The sequence below is a fragment of the Pan troglodytes genome, chromosome 4, assembly GCF_028858775.2.
Source record: "Pan troglodytes isolate AG18354 chromosome 4, NHGRI_mPanTro3-v2.0_pri, whole genome shotgun sequence".
NCBI lineage: Eukaryota > Metazoa > Chordata > Mammalia > Primates > Hominidae > Pan > Pan troglodytes.
Window position 1 is genome coordinate 63,938,717 of NC_072402.2, and position 14,307 is coordinate 63,953,023.

A 14,307-nucleotide genomic window follows, 5' to 3' on the forward strand; every position below is an offset into this window, starting at 1 on the left:
AATAAGACTTGCAACCTAGCACAGGTTGGTCTGAAAGAAGAGATGCCACTTTCCCATTTTCAAAGATTCCATGTCAAATAGTTATGGTGAGGGGAAGAGGAGGAGCAAAGATCAGCTCAAAAGCATGGTGTATTTCATGGAAAAGCAGGCTTTTGTGGCGTCAGGAGTTGGATGGTATGGCAGTTACTACTAGTTGACCCCAATATTTATTTACATCTTTTTCTATAGAAACCTGATGTTTAGCTTAGAATATGGTGCACTGAATCAGGACTATATATCCCAGGCTCCTCTGCTCTAAAGAATTATGATATAATTAAGTTCTGTCCAGTATGGTACAAACAAAAGTATTCTGCCACAGCTTCTGGGATCTTCCTTTCAGAGGCAGCTGGCAGATGTCTCTGCCACCTTCTTCTTCCATTCTTCCCTTTTGTCAGAAACAGGGATACCACCCAGGACCATAAGGAAGAGGTGAGCTGAAAGAGGGCTGAGGGTTGCTGAATAGAGTGATCAGACCAGGCCTGAAAGACCTAAAGCAGAAGGAAAACACTTCTTATTCAGGGTGATGTTATCACCAGCTTTTTATTATTATAATTGCCAACAAACTGTGATGTGCAGCTTTAAGAACTGAGAACACACAAAAGGAGTTAAGAGGGGCCCAAAACGTACTACTTCCCAAATCCCCACTGAATGCAAACTGCTGCCGCGAGTTAGATCTTGACAGTGATAAATCAAATGTCTCTTTTCATGTAAGCAATGCAAACAACAATATAAGGATGCTTTCATTATATAAGAAGCAATAAAGGAAGATTTCCTAAACATATTGCTTTTGAAAGGTTCTCCACCAATGAAAATTAATATATTGTGGTTGTTGGGACTCATAACAAGGATAGAAGCATGTCAGATTTTTTAATTTTGCCTAAGGATTTTATGCTTTATAACAATTATACCTGACAAGACACTACAGGTTCTCTTAAGTCTTTTAGAAGTTCAATTAACAGCATAAAACTGATCTAGGATAGGCTTTGACTTTTCATAATGAAAATCATTTCTGAAGATGTACTGTGTGTTTTGTTACCAAGGGGTATTCTTTCTCCGGAGAAGCTGTGAAAATATTTCTTTTTATAACTTCTCTCTTTATTCTTTTAAACTACCAAACTTCTAAAAGAAAAAGGAAGCCACACATTTTAATATGATTCCTCTTAAAATCTACAACACAGGAGCCAAAAACACCGCCAATATTTGGATGGAATAGGGAACCCAGAAATAAATCCATGCATTAACAGTCAACTTATTTTTGACAAAGGTGCCAAGGACACACATTAAGGTAACGACAGTCTCTTCAATAAATGTTGCTGAGAAAACTGGATATCTATATGCAGAAAAATAAAACTAGATCCCTATCTCTTGCCATACACAAAAATCTAATCGAAATGAATTAAAGACTTAAATCTAAGACCTGAAACTATGAAACTACTAGAAGAAAACACTGAGAAACACTCCAGAACATTGTTCTGGGCAAAGATTTCTTAAGTAAGACATCAAAAGCATAGGTAACCAAAGCAAAAGTGAATAAATGGGATTATATCAAGCTAAAAAGTGTCTGTACAACAAAGCAAACAATCAACAAAGTGAAGAGACAACCAACAGAATGGGAGAAAATATTTGCAAGAAAATATTTGCAAACTACCCATCTGACAAGGGATTAATATCCAGAATATATAAGGAGCTTAAACAACTCAATAAAGAAAGTCAAATAATCCAATTTAAAAATGGGTAAAAGGTCTGAATAGACATTTCTGAAAAGACAACATACAAATGGCCAAAAGGTATGTGAAAAAATGCTCAACATCCTTAATAATCAGAGAAATGCAACCCAAAACTACAATGAGTTACCATCTCACCCCACTTAAAATGGCTTCTATTGAAAAGACAGGCAATAATTAATGCTGGTGAGCACGCAGAGAAAGGGGACCCGTGGTACATTGTTGGTGGGAATTAGTACAGCCACTATGGAAGAGTACAGAGGTTCCTCAGAAAACTAAAAATACAAATACCATATGATCCAGCAATTCCACTGCTGTGTATATACTCAAAAGAAAGAACACCAGTATGTCAAAAAGCTATCTGCACTCCCATGCTTACTGATGCACTATTAGCAATAGCCAAGATATGGAAGTAACCTAAGTGTCCATCAATAGACAAATGCATAAAGAAAATGTGGTACAGATACACAATGGGAAACTATTCAGCCATAAAATAGAAGGAAATCACGTCATTTGCAATAACATGGATGGAACTGGAGGACATTATGCTATGTAAAATAAGCCAGTCACAGAAAGGCAAAGACTACATATTCTCACTCATATGTCGGAGCTGAAAAAAAACTGAACCAAATTACTGTTGGCACATCTTCAGGGAGAAAAATTACATATATAATTGTATATATATACATACACACACGTATACACACACACATACACACACATATGTGTACATATGCTTTCTCCATGGTTTTAAAAGCAGTTTCTATTTAGTCAATAAGACATTTACAATTTTTATCAAGAAGTCATTATGCAAGATTGCTTCTTAGAAAGAAGTTATAAGGTTAATTTACCTGTATTGTTTAATAATTTTATGCTAAAATTGTTTTATCAAAGCTCTTACCTAATGTCAAACTCCCAGAATATGAATTTTCAACTGGTCACAACTGTGTAATTCCTTGATGATTATATTCTCACCTCTTCAACTTCACTTGTGAAATTTTTAATAATTCCCCTTATTTCTTAGATCATTTCCATTAGCTTCCAAACATACTGTAGTATAATCAGCACTCCAGTATAATCTATTTTCTGATATAACCTAGTATAATTTTTCCAAGCTACCAACCTATTTCTCTGTTCTACTTCCTATGAACGTTTCTTGAAAGAGTCCCCATACTCACTACTTCCATTTTTTTAGTTTCCATTTTCCTTTTAAACCAATCAAACCGGGCTTCTGCTTGTTAGTATAATCAACAACCTCCATGATCCTAAATCCATCAGTCACTTCTCTCTCCCTGTCACAGCTGAACTCTCAGTAGCAATGAGTAGTTAATGATTATGCAAAATTGCTTCATGAAGAGAAGGAAGTCATGAGGTCAACTTACCTCATGTGCAAAGATTCATTGTTTTATCAAAACACTTTTGTTGGCTTCTATGACACCATGATCTCTCAGTTTCTATGCCTATGGTCCTTCCTTAGTTTCAACCACAGAACCCATCTTCTTGCTTAGCCTCTAAATTATGGGAATATTCCAGGGTTCAGTCCTGGAACCTTTTTCTCTGCTTGCACAGATATTGTATCATCTACTCTTGGGCTTTAAATGTCGTCTCTATTGCAATGAAACCCAAATCTACCTTCCCTATACACTAACCTCACACTTGAACTCCAGACTAGAAATCTAACTTCTGATTTGACCTGCTGATTCCCCACTCCTGAAATCTGTTCTTCCCATGCTTCTCTATCTTTAGCATCTACATACTTGCTCAGGCCAAAAACATTATCCTCATGATTGATTCCTTTCTTTCCTTTGCCCCCTATATCTGTCCATTCCATCGTAAGTCTCATAGACACTACTTTCTGGGGCTGCAGCTTTGCATTTCCCCTTTTTTTAACCCCAACTCAAGCCACCATCATTTTTCCCCTGGACTCCTCTAATAGCCTCCCCAAAGACTGTTAACTTCGTTTTTCCAAATAATTCATTGCATGCAGAGAATACAGCCTTCTATTTACAAATTATATAATTCAGTATATATTTACAAATTATGTAACTTTCCTACAGTAAATCTTCCAATGGCTTCCTTCATAGTTAGAATAAAATACAAATTATTTAATATGCTCTACAGATTCTTTCCCCTGCCTACCTTGCCCTGTTCATTGCTGTAAACACAGTATTGCAAACACACTGAACAGTGGCTGATACATGATCAGTGTGCAATTAGTATTTGTTAAATGAATTTATGGATGGAATACATATAAAACACATACTAAACTTACAGTATGTTTATTCAAACACAGCTTACATTCACTAGCAGGAAAAAACTAAATATTTTAGCACTCTTTTAATCTGAGACTCTTAATGTTATGTAGGCATTAGCTCATTTAATCATCAAACCCTTTGATGAGCAGATTAAAGATAATATTCACTGTATTGACACAGGTATTAAACCATGTTAAAGAAATTTCCTACCACAGGCCACTGTTTTGGACTAAGCTCCTGCACTAAGCCCAAAGACCAGACAAAACTAAAAAGGAGTCATTCATGCTAGGTGTCACATAAGCTGAATTTTAAAATGGGCCAATTTTCAAAATAAAATAGGAGATTCCAACAGAAAAGGGCCTAGTCTACCTGAGCCAGCATGATAAAGAAATCCCCTCTGTTTTTACCCTGTAGGGAAAGTAACTTTGAAACAATTAATCTACTTTTTGTTCTTAATTCAGTCCTTTTCTGCCTATAAAGCCAGCTCCCTCTGCTCAGCTCAGCAGAGCACCTTCCTATTTCACAGAGGAGAAGCCGCCCAATCCATGAATCACTAATAAAAGCCAATTAGATCATTAAACTCAATTTGTTGGAACTTTGTTCTCTGATAATCAGAACTACCCTATATCGTATAATTATTATCTCACTTGTAAAACTCTATGCCACATCATAGTCATCTTCCTTTGTAATTTAACTTCCTTTGTATTCTAATGTAAGGAATAACCAGCCTCTTCCCTTCTCCATAGAAGGTTCCAAGTTAACTATTCTCAGCCGCTATGTGGAAACATGGGGATATGACATGATCATTTGAATCACAGCAAGTTTTTGGAAAGAATTACTCATTTCGATAAAGCATAGTAAATTTTGGATTCTTGCTACAACATCAATTTTATTCATTCATATGTACTTTTGTCCAAGTGGGAGTTAAAGAGGAATGGAATTACACTGAGAAAGCTGGGAACTGAACACTTCAAATAAGGATCCAATATAGTGCTTATCTTTTTACCCATTATGTATGAAGAAGGTAGTATTTTTTTAAAAAAGGTTATATTATTCTTGAGACTGAAAAGAAGGAGACAGAAGCTCTGGACATAACTGTTTGTAAAAAATCTAATAGTTTCAACTGCCAATTTCATACAAGCATAGAAATTTGCTAACATAAGTTAAAAAGTAAACATACTATATATTATAATTTAAACACTGAAGTTTTTTATATTCTCTCAATATTTACCTGTTCCCCTCGTTACTACTGTCTGTGGTGTAGAGGTCTGAAAAATAATTGTTTAAAAACACAAATTTTAAAATTTTGATTAATCATGTTATCTGTTATTTATTAAGTGACCAATTTTGGTCATCTTTATTTGCAGTAATCACAAGCTTTTATAGTAGATCCTCATGAATACCATGACACTCTGACACACACCACAACCCCCTACAAAAAGTATACACTACAATTTCCCTTCTCTTCTCAAATGAGGAAGGAGCTCATGAAAGTATAAATAAATTCCTAGAACAGTTATAAAAATATAGGTGAATTCATAGGAACTTATCCAAAATATGAAACATATCCATCACACATATTTTGACAGAGTGTGGAGGAGCATTTTGCCTCCTGCCTACTGTTCTACTGCATGGAAAGGTTACTAAAGAGCGATAACTGTGGGTGCTTTCATAAAGACCATGTGAGACGCTTTTGCACTGCGGTCATGTTGGGTGAATTTATGTTACTGTTTGCAGCAGTCTTTTGAGAGTGCTGAAGTGAGAGGAGGCACTGCCATGGGTCAAAAATTGATATGCTGCTTGAGTTGGGAATAGTTAGCTGGCCACTGATGAGTGTTTCCTGATGAACTCTTGCTAAAATTACAGAAGATGAAAGGAAAAAAAAGCATAAATTCACAAAGCAAGAATGAAAGAGGAATCCGTGGAAGACAGATTTCTACCACTTTTAGAAAAAGACAAGGGGCTAGAAAAACGTGAAGTGATCTAACAGTGTGGAAAAGCTAGTGGTGGGCTTCTTACAGGAATGACAGCTAAGGATAACAGAAGCAGTGGCTGCCTTAAAGACCCTGGAAAAGCCCCAGTCTTGTACACACAGTCAGCTGCAGGAGGGAGGCTAAAATCAGGGGCTGCTTGGAAGGCTGCACATAGAGTTGGAAGGCCCTGGTTCCTTCTCTGTGTGACTGCTTCCATCATAAAGCCTATCAGTCCACAGCCCTGTGGGCACCCCACAGCTTCCAATAATCTTGGCAATAACTTAATCCCCCAGAACACATTCCTTCCTTTGTGACATGGAAATAATGCCTATTTGTATTTGTTTTCTATTGATACTGTGCAAAATCAGTGGCTACTTAATGCATGCGGGGCTTAAAACCTAGATGACGGGTTGATAGGCGCAGCAAACCACCATGGCACATGTATACCTATGTAACAAACCTGCATGTTCAGCACATGTATCCCAGAACTTAAAGTAAAATAAAACAGAAAATTAAATAAATAAATGGTTTAAAAAATAGAAAAGAAAAACTGTAATTCTGTTCTAAGAGGATTATGGAAAGATAGTGATAGAATTTCAATGTCTTATTTCCTATCCCTTCTTCCTAGCTTGAATTTATTTGTCTATGTTAAGCCAAGCAGCAATCGGTGTTGGTGAGCTGTTGTGTGTAAGGTATTGAGTTCCAAAAAGTCTTGACAGAGAAGAAAATGTGGGGCTCTTTCCAACATGGGTTAGGCATTGTTCTGAAAACCAGACTCAGATACCCTCAAAATAAACTTTGTGCTTGATGAATTCTGGGAAAAAAAAAAGAAAGAAAGAAAAGAAAAATCACCAGTGGCTTAAAATGCCACAAATGTATCATCTTACAGATCTACAGGTCAGAATTCCAATTAAATGGGTTCAACCAGACCAGAATCAAGATGTCACGGGGGCCACATTCCTGCCAGGAGCTCCAGGAGAAAATCCATTTCCTTTCATTTCCAGGTTCTAGAATCTGCCCACATTCCTTGCCTTATGGTTCCTTCCATCTTGCTAGGCTGCAGCAGAGCATCTTCAGATCTCTGACTCTATCCCTCTGCTTCCTTCATCCCATCTCCTTCTCTGACTTGCCTGCCTCTTCTAAGGATCCATGTGATGACACTGGGCTCAACATAATTATCAAGGTAATCCCCCCATCTCAAAATCTTAATTTAATCACATTGGTAAATTCCTTTTGGCCATATAAGGTAATATGTTCACAAGTTCCAGGATTAGGATGTGGATATCTTGGTGGCCATTATTCTGTCTACCACATTATATTATCAGATTAATGAAAAAATTAAATGAGATTATCCAAATAATAATAATAGCTGGGTGTGATGGTTCACGCCTGTAATCCCAGCACTATGGGAGGCACAGGGGAGCAAATCACATGAGCCCAGAAGTTCAAGGTCAGCCTGGGCAACAAGGCAAAACCCCATCTCTACAAAAAATACCAAAATTAGCCAGGCATAGTGGCACATGCCTGTAGTCCTAACTACTTGGAGGGCTGAGGTGGGAGAACTGCTTGAGCCCAGGAGGCCAAGGTTGTGGTGAACCAAGATCACACCACTGCACTCCAGCCTGGGCAATAGAGTGAGACCCTGTCTCAAAATAATAATAATAATAATAATATCTAATGTTTATTGAGCACTCAATATGAATAAGCACTCTTGTAAGTCCTTTGGATAATTAACTTATTGAAACATCACCACAGATCTATAACATATAGATGACTCTCACAGCCATTTTATAAATGGGGAAAATAAAGCACAATTAATATACCTAAACCTAATAACACAGCAAATATCTGACATGAGTGGTTTTGAAAGTCAAGCCATCTGGCACTTATACTCACTCTTTTAATTGCCACAGAAACACTGAATAAATTTTAGCTGTTATTATTACATCTCTGCATTGAGTTTATTATAATACTTTACCTCATGCCACTAACATAAATAATAAAAAAAATCTCCTAAACACAATAAAATCAAGCCTAATGTTAGCAACAAAACTTAAAAAAAAAAAAACCTTGTTCCTCCTTCTTTCCTGTTTTAAACAGTCCTTATACCAAAATATCTTTCTTCTCCTTCTGACCACCAGATCCATATTTGTTTCTTTCTCACCCTGCATGCTCCCGTGGCTCCCTGCACTTATCTTGTCACTTATGACATTATACTATAATGTTTGCTGCTTTATCTCATCCCTGCTCTGTGAATGCCTTCAGGACAGGGACTCTTCCATATTCAGGGTGGCCTGCAGAGCCTGGTCCTCAGTGCTTACTGAATGAGTAAATGAGGAAATCATGAACTACAATAATTTAAAAATCTGGTCAACTGTTTTGCCAAGAATCTTTGCAACTTTTACTATTTTGTACATTTCTTATAATAAAATGTTGTCTGATATTAACATAAAAACAATATGAAGTTGAATAGATTCTAAAAAGCTCCTGTTAGTTTCTGCCATCAACGGTACAATAATTGAAGCATGAAAAACATGACCAATTCATTTTGTTGTATTATAGGTGCTCCACAAAACAGTACATATTTATTGTAGGGAAACAGAAGATTTCCCAGAAGTTGGGTTTTTTAAAGTATAAAATGCCAAATATCTATTTCTAAATATATAATCCTGGGAGGAGCCTACAAAATGGTAACCAACAGTCAAAGGTCAGCATATGCTGTTCTTATTATTTTGGACATAACATAATTTAGTTTCTGCCATTTCACTTTGTGATCTATTTCAAATCACTCTGAATAAAGTGACGATTAATAAAACTTACTACTCTTAAAATTGATAAAGAATAAACTTATATTGCACCATAAATATCTGTCAGAAGTGGAAGAAGTAATGAGGTCCTTTAGGATGCAGATAAATCAACTTTGCAGAAAAATCATTTAGATTTTTGTTTCTCAGAAGGTTTATTATTACCACAGTAATGCTAGATAAATAGCCTGGCCTATGATTTACTCTACTCGCTTAAAAGAGAAAAGAGAAGTTAACAGCTGTTAATAATCACTATGGAAAACAGAAATAAAAGGTAAAGCAGTGATGTGTCTCAGCAATAATGCTTTTGGCTGCAACTGTCAAAAACCTATATTGAATTGACTTTAAAAATAAGGACCTTGATTTTCTTATATAAGTGCAGAAATGTATGTTGGATTATGGGCAGGAGGGTTGGGGGTTAGGGCGGGGTGAGGAGGTCCATGATTAATTCAGCGGCTCAACCAAGGACTCATTCCCAAAGACTCAAATTCTGCCCATTTTGTCTTTCTGTTTCTCACAGTATAGCAGCAGTTTCAAACTACATCTGGGCTAACTTCCCGTGTGGCCCACATGACAGGTGCTGCAGTCCCAATATCACATCCAGAAATGAAAATGAAAGTCAGCCCCAGAAGCCACAGAGCAAACTCCTCACATTTCAGAGGCCAGAGAGAAGTTCCTAGACAGCCCTGAATCAATCAGTTAGGGGAGGAGGGAGAAGGCAGGCCAGAGGGACAAGTCACATGACTGAATTAAACTAATAGGCTTTTATTCCTGAGCTGGAGAGAGGGCCATGCATTTTCACTAAGGTATGATTTCTTGAACAACACTGGTGTTCCCTTTGCATGGAAAAAGGTAGTAATGAATGGCTGATAGACAACAATATTTAAAACAGCAAGACTATCAGAAGACTTAGCTCTACAATTGGCCTAATTCCCAAGCTCTAAGGAGGTAAAACGAGAGAGGAAAGTTTCATAATAACATAATTGTGTTTACCAGAGGAGGAATCAAGATGCCATTTTACAGACGACCAGTAGCAACAAACAATTCACCACAAGGTAGTTAAACACACTAATATATGCTGAGGCTAGGAAAGCATTCAAATATACACATTTGATTGTATGCACAGGCACATATGTATATGTGTTTATGTACAGATAGAGACATAGATATGGATAAATGATTGACAGATAGTTATAAAGCTACAGATAGAAACAGATACACTGTGGCTAGGTAATAAGTCATCAAAAGTAGAACCTGTTAGACATAAAAATTTTCAATCACATATGTAGGTTGCAGACACAGAAACAAAAATTGTGTTCTTTTTCAAAAGTCTACACCAGAGTTACACTGCTAAATCTGTTATATTTAAATATTGATACTTTGAAAAGGGAGAATGAAGTCCAAGACAATTCACACAACAAAAGAGCATCCACACAAAAACAAGCTGATCCTTATTTCTCTCTAAAAGGTTCCTACCAGACCAGAAATGAGAATTAGCAGGACCCAGTAAGATCTAAGTACCATCAGACCATCAGATGTTGAACCCATTCTAATCTCTGATTCTTCTAAATAAAAAAGGTTTATTTAATTTAGAAAAAAAACTTTTTAAAAAAAGGTTTCCTTCTAAATAAAAAAAGATATAAATAAGAAGCATGAAGCATGTGACTACTTCTTTATTACTATTGCTGATAAAGTTCTAAGGCAAAAGCAACCACTGCCTCAAAACTCACCTCAAAATATAGATAAAAGTCAGTGGGAGATGGATTCTAAGAAAAGATCCATGAAAGTACAAAAACAATCAATTTATATTTCAGATTAAACCAGACATGCAACTGGATCTCCCTATGATAACAGCAGCAGAAATGTGCATTAAGTAATGAACTAATGGAAGGTGCTTGTTTCAACACCTTTAAATAACTGAGAAAATACATCAGGAGCACAAAGATGTAATAAAATGAAAGCACAATAATTAGCCCCAGAAAAAAATTATTAATATGAATTGTCTCTGTCCAAAATCTAAAAAAAGTTTCTCCTTATTAAAGGGTCATTAAGCATATTTCACAAACATCTCAAACATACATATATATGTGTGTATATATGTATATATATGTGTGTGTGTGTATATATATGTGTGTGTATATATATATATACACTCTTTCTACCTCATATTCTCATAGTCTCTTCCCCCCAACACAAACACACACACACACACACACATACACACTTGTACAAACAGTCCATCCATCCATCTCTGACTCTTTGTCTATTTATCTCTCTTTTGGTTCCTTGGTCTTTTTCTTTTCTCCTTTTTATATTTTTGCAACAGTACCAGGGCTTAATAACACTGGCATTTTTTTGTGGAACGAGCAAATTTCATCTCTGGATGAGTCAGAGTGAAGACACTGTAAGCCTGTGGCTACTGCACTCAAGAATTTTACTGATTATCTCCTACCATGGTGCTTACATTATTATTAAAATATGTTTCCCACTACCTTACTCTTAAATGTGAATAGACAGTTGAAAGATCAGTAGACATTTGAGAAAAGCCTACAACATGAATATGAAAGACAAGAAGAAATAAAAAAAAAATGACACTTGGAGGAAACAGAAGCAGTGAAAGGAACAGAAGAAACTTAAATGTACTTAAAAGAAATATAGATAACCAGAATATACTTGGCACATGAAACAAGAACAAAATGCTCTGAAAAGCATTTTCAAAAGAAAAAGAAAAAAATGAAAGAATTTAAAAAGAGCCTTTGGAAATTTAAAATATGTCAAAACTTAAAAATGCAACAAAATGGTTGGAACATAAAAATGAAGAAATCTTGAAAAAGCAGAATAAAGAGATGAAGAGGTGGAAAATATGAAAGTAAATATAAGAAACTGAGTATCACTACAAGAATTTCAATGGTAGACCCCAAAAAAGGAGTAGAAGGAGGTAAGAGAATATCATCAAAGATATAAATACAAGAAAATGTCCTGGCCTGGCATGGTGGCTAATACTGGTAATCTTAGCACTTTGGGAGGCTGAGGTGGGAAGATTGCTTGAGGCCAGGAGTTCAAGACCAGCCTGGACAACATATTGAGACCCCTGTCTCTACAAAATAACAAATAAAAAATCAGCCAGGCATGGTGGCAAGTGCCTGTAGTCCTGGCTACTTGGGAGGCTGAAGCAGGAGAATTGCTTGAGCCCAGGAGTTTGAAGCTGCAGTGAGCTATGATTATGCCACTGCACTCCAGCCTGGTTGACGGGTAAGACACTGTCTCTAAAAAATAATAACAATAATTTAAAAAAAAAATTCCTAAGACAGGAGTCTCCACAGTGAAGGGCTTTGCAGTAAACACCAAGCCTGATAGGTATTTTTTATAAGTTTACATCAAGCCATATCAATGTGAAATTTCAGAACTTCAGGGATGAAAAAGAGATTTGATAAACTTCAAAGATATACAAAGGCAAGTTACATGTAAAGAAATTAGAAAAGCACTAGATTAACCAGCAACACTGCACAGTAGTAGGATATTGAGCAATCTTCAAAATTATGAGGGACAATGAGTTCTAACACAGAATTCCATACCCTCTCAATCTATTAATTAAAATGAGGGTAAAATAAAGGTATTTTAGACATGCAGCGATTAAAAAAAGAAAAATGACCTTCGATACAACTTTTCTTTACAAAGAATAAAGTTTTCTTTACAAAGAGTGCTATGTTTCAGTAAAACAAGAAGAATATGGCATCCAGAAAAGAGAATATGACACACGACAACAGATGTGCATCATACTCTCAGAGAATATGGTTCAGACTCAAGAAAAAAGGAGAGCTCCGGGAAGGTCTCTAGGGTGGAGGAGAAGGCAAAACTAATTCGTTATTGATAATTTATTTGATGTGTTAAGACTATTTAGGAAAATTATTGAGAACCATGACTAATGTTCTTAAATTATTAGGGAAAAAACAATAATGGATACACAGCAAAATACAAGCTAATGGGAAAAATCATAAGCAATTTTTAACTATAGGAAAAATAAAAAGTAGAAGGAAAAAATATATACTTATGGTGTAACAGTACAGTCATTGTAATATGCTGATTAGTGATGCAACCAAAAATTCTGAAGTGGCTATGGTGAGAGATCGTGTGGTAAGGAAATGTAAGAAAGATAAATACTCACTAATATAACAGGCATTCAATAGAAACTGTCTAAAACTTATGTCAATAAAGTGCAACTCAAGCATATTGTTTTAAAATACGTTAAATAAGGTTGATATAAGACTCTTAGTACTGTTTGGTTTTGTAATCAAATATGTGCTTACTTGAAGAAATACATAAATTTTTGCCTAACTCCCCAAAGAAAACAAGAGGAGATCAGGCAACTGCATGCCAATAAAAGCAGGATAATACTGGCATTTTCTCTCTCTCTCTCTCTCTCTCTGTCTCCCCTATCTATCTCTATCTCTCTATCTCATATCTCCTTGGAATATCTTCCAAAGGGTAAATCTTCAAATCATTCAATTGATTACATTCAGATTTTAAAAGGTTAGCTTTAATGACTTAAGAATTTTAATCAAACCTTCACAATTTGCCACTGTTTTTGAGAAAAAGATTATGAATTCTAGGTAGCTGTCAAGTCTACTTAATTGTTACTGTGAAATGAGTACAAAAAATTAAAAATCTAAATTTAAAGCTCTACAGAATACAAAAGCACTTTAGGAAAATCATTAAATGTTTTAATTTCTATGTATCAAAGACAGTTTCTTTCCTGCAGGAGTTGAACCTTGGGAGATAAACTACTGACTGATTATATCTTTATGTTAATTGAATGACGAATTATATACTGTATCTAAAGAATTGTGCTTACATTATATATAAACAACAATTTACACTGATGCATGTCTGACAAGCGTCTGATTTATTAAATCAGTAAATGTTCTTATGTGTACAAAAAAGGTTTTATATCAGTTTACAAAGAACATATTGATTTAGTGAGCTACATAAATACATGCAAATCTAACACTTAAGACTATCCAATAAAAAAGCAGCTATATAGATTTTTGTGTAAATTGTGAAACCCTTGAGTAATGATTTCCATAAGCAAGATATATGCATGCTAGTATATGAAAATTACAGAAATCAATCACTGTATGCTAGCATCATAATGCACTATTAGAATCTGAATTAGGTAATGCTCAAATTAACCAAGTTTTACTTAAGTAAAAGCACTCTGGTAAAAGGTATCTGTTTTCAAAAAATGAACATACTTGGTGCTATTCTCTTTCTTCTTATTATTACTTCAAATTATTGTGGATACTGTCCCAAGCTCTGCGGTATTTGTACATGTGAGTGTGTGCTTATGTGTACTATAACATATTGTTATTCCTATTCAGAAACTGGAAAGACTACATAACTACTCAATTACAGGTATAATATGCTGAGAAAATAGTCTTAAATGCAAAAACAAAAAATAAAATAAATAACTACCCAAAATGATGAAGATCTTGAACTCAAATCCAAACTTTTG

The 14,307-nt window shown here is 35.5% G+C and overlaps 1 protein-coding gene across 25 annotated transcripts in view; it reads right to left on the bottom strand.

Moving 5' to 3' along the window:
* Nucleotides 1-14,307, bottom strand: part of PARP8 (poly(ADP-ribose) polymerase family member 8) — a 184,440-nt gene that overhangs the window by 128,723 nt on the left and 41,410 nt on the right. The window contains exon 4 of one of the 25 annotated variants that reach the window (XM_063811252.1): nt 5,250-5,286. The exons of the other annotated variants lie outside the window; for them this stretch is intronic. The gene's annotated coding sequence lies outside the window, so the exon portion shown is untranslated. The remainder of the gene's footprint in view (nt 1-5,249; nt 5,287-14,307) is intronic. 25 annotated transcript variants of the gene reach the window in all.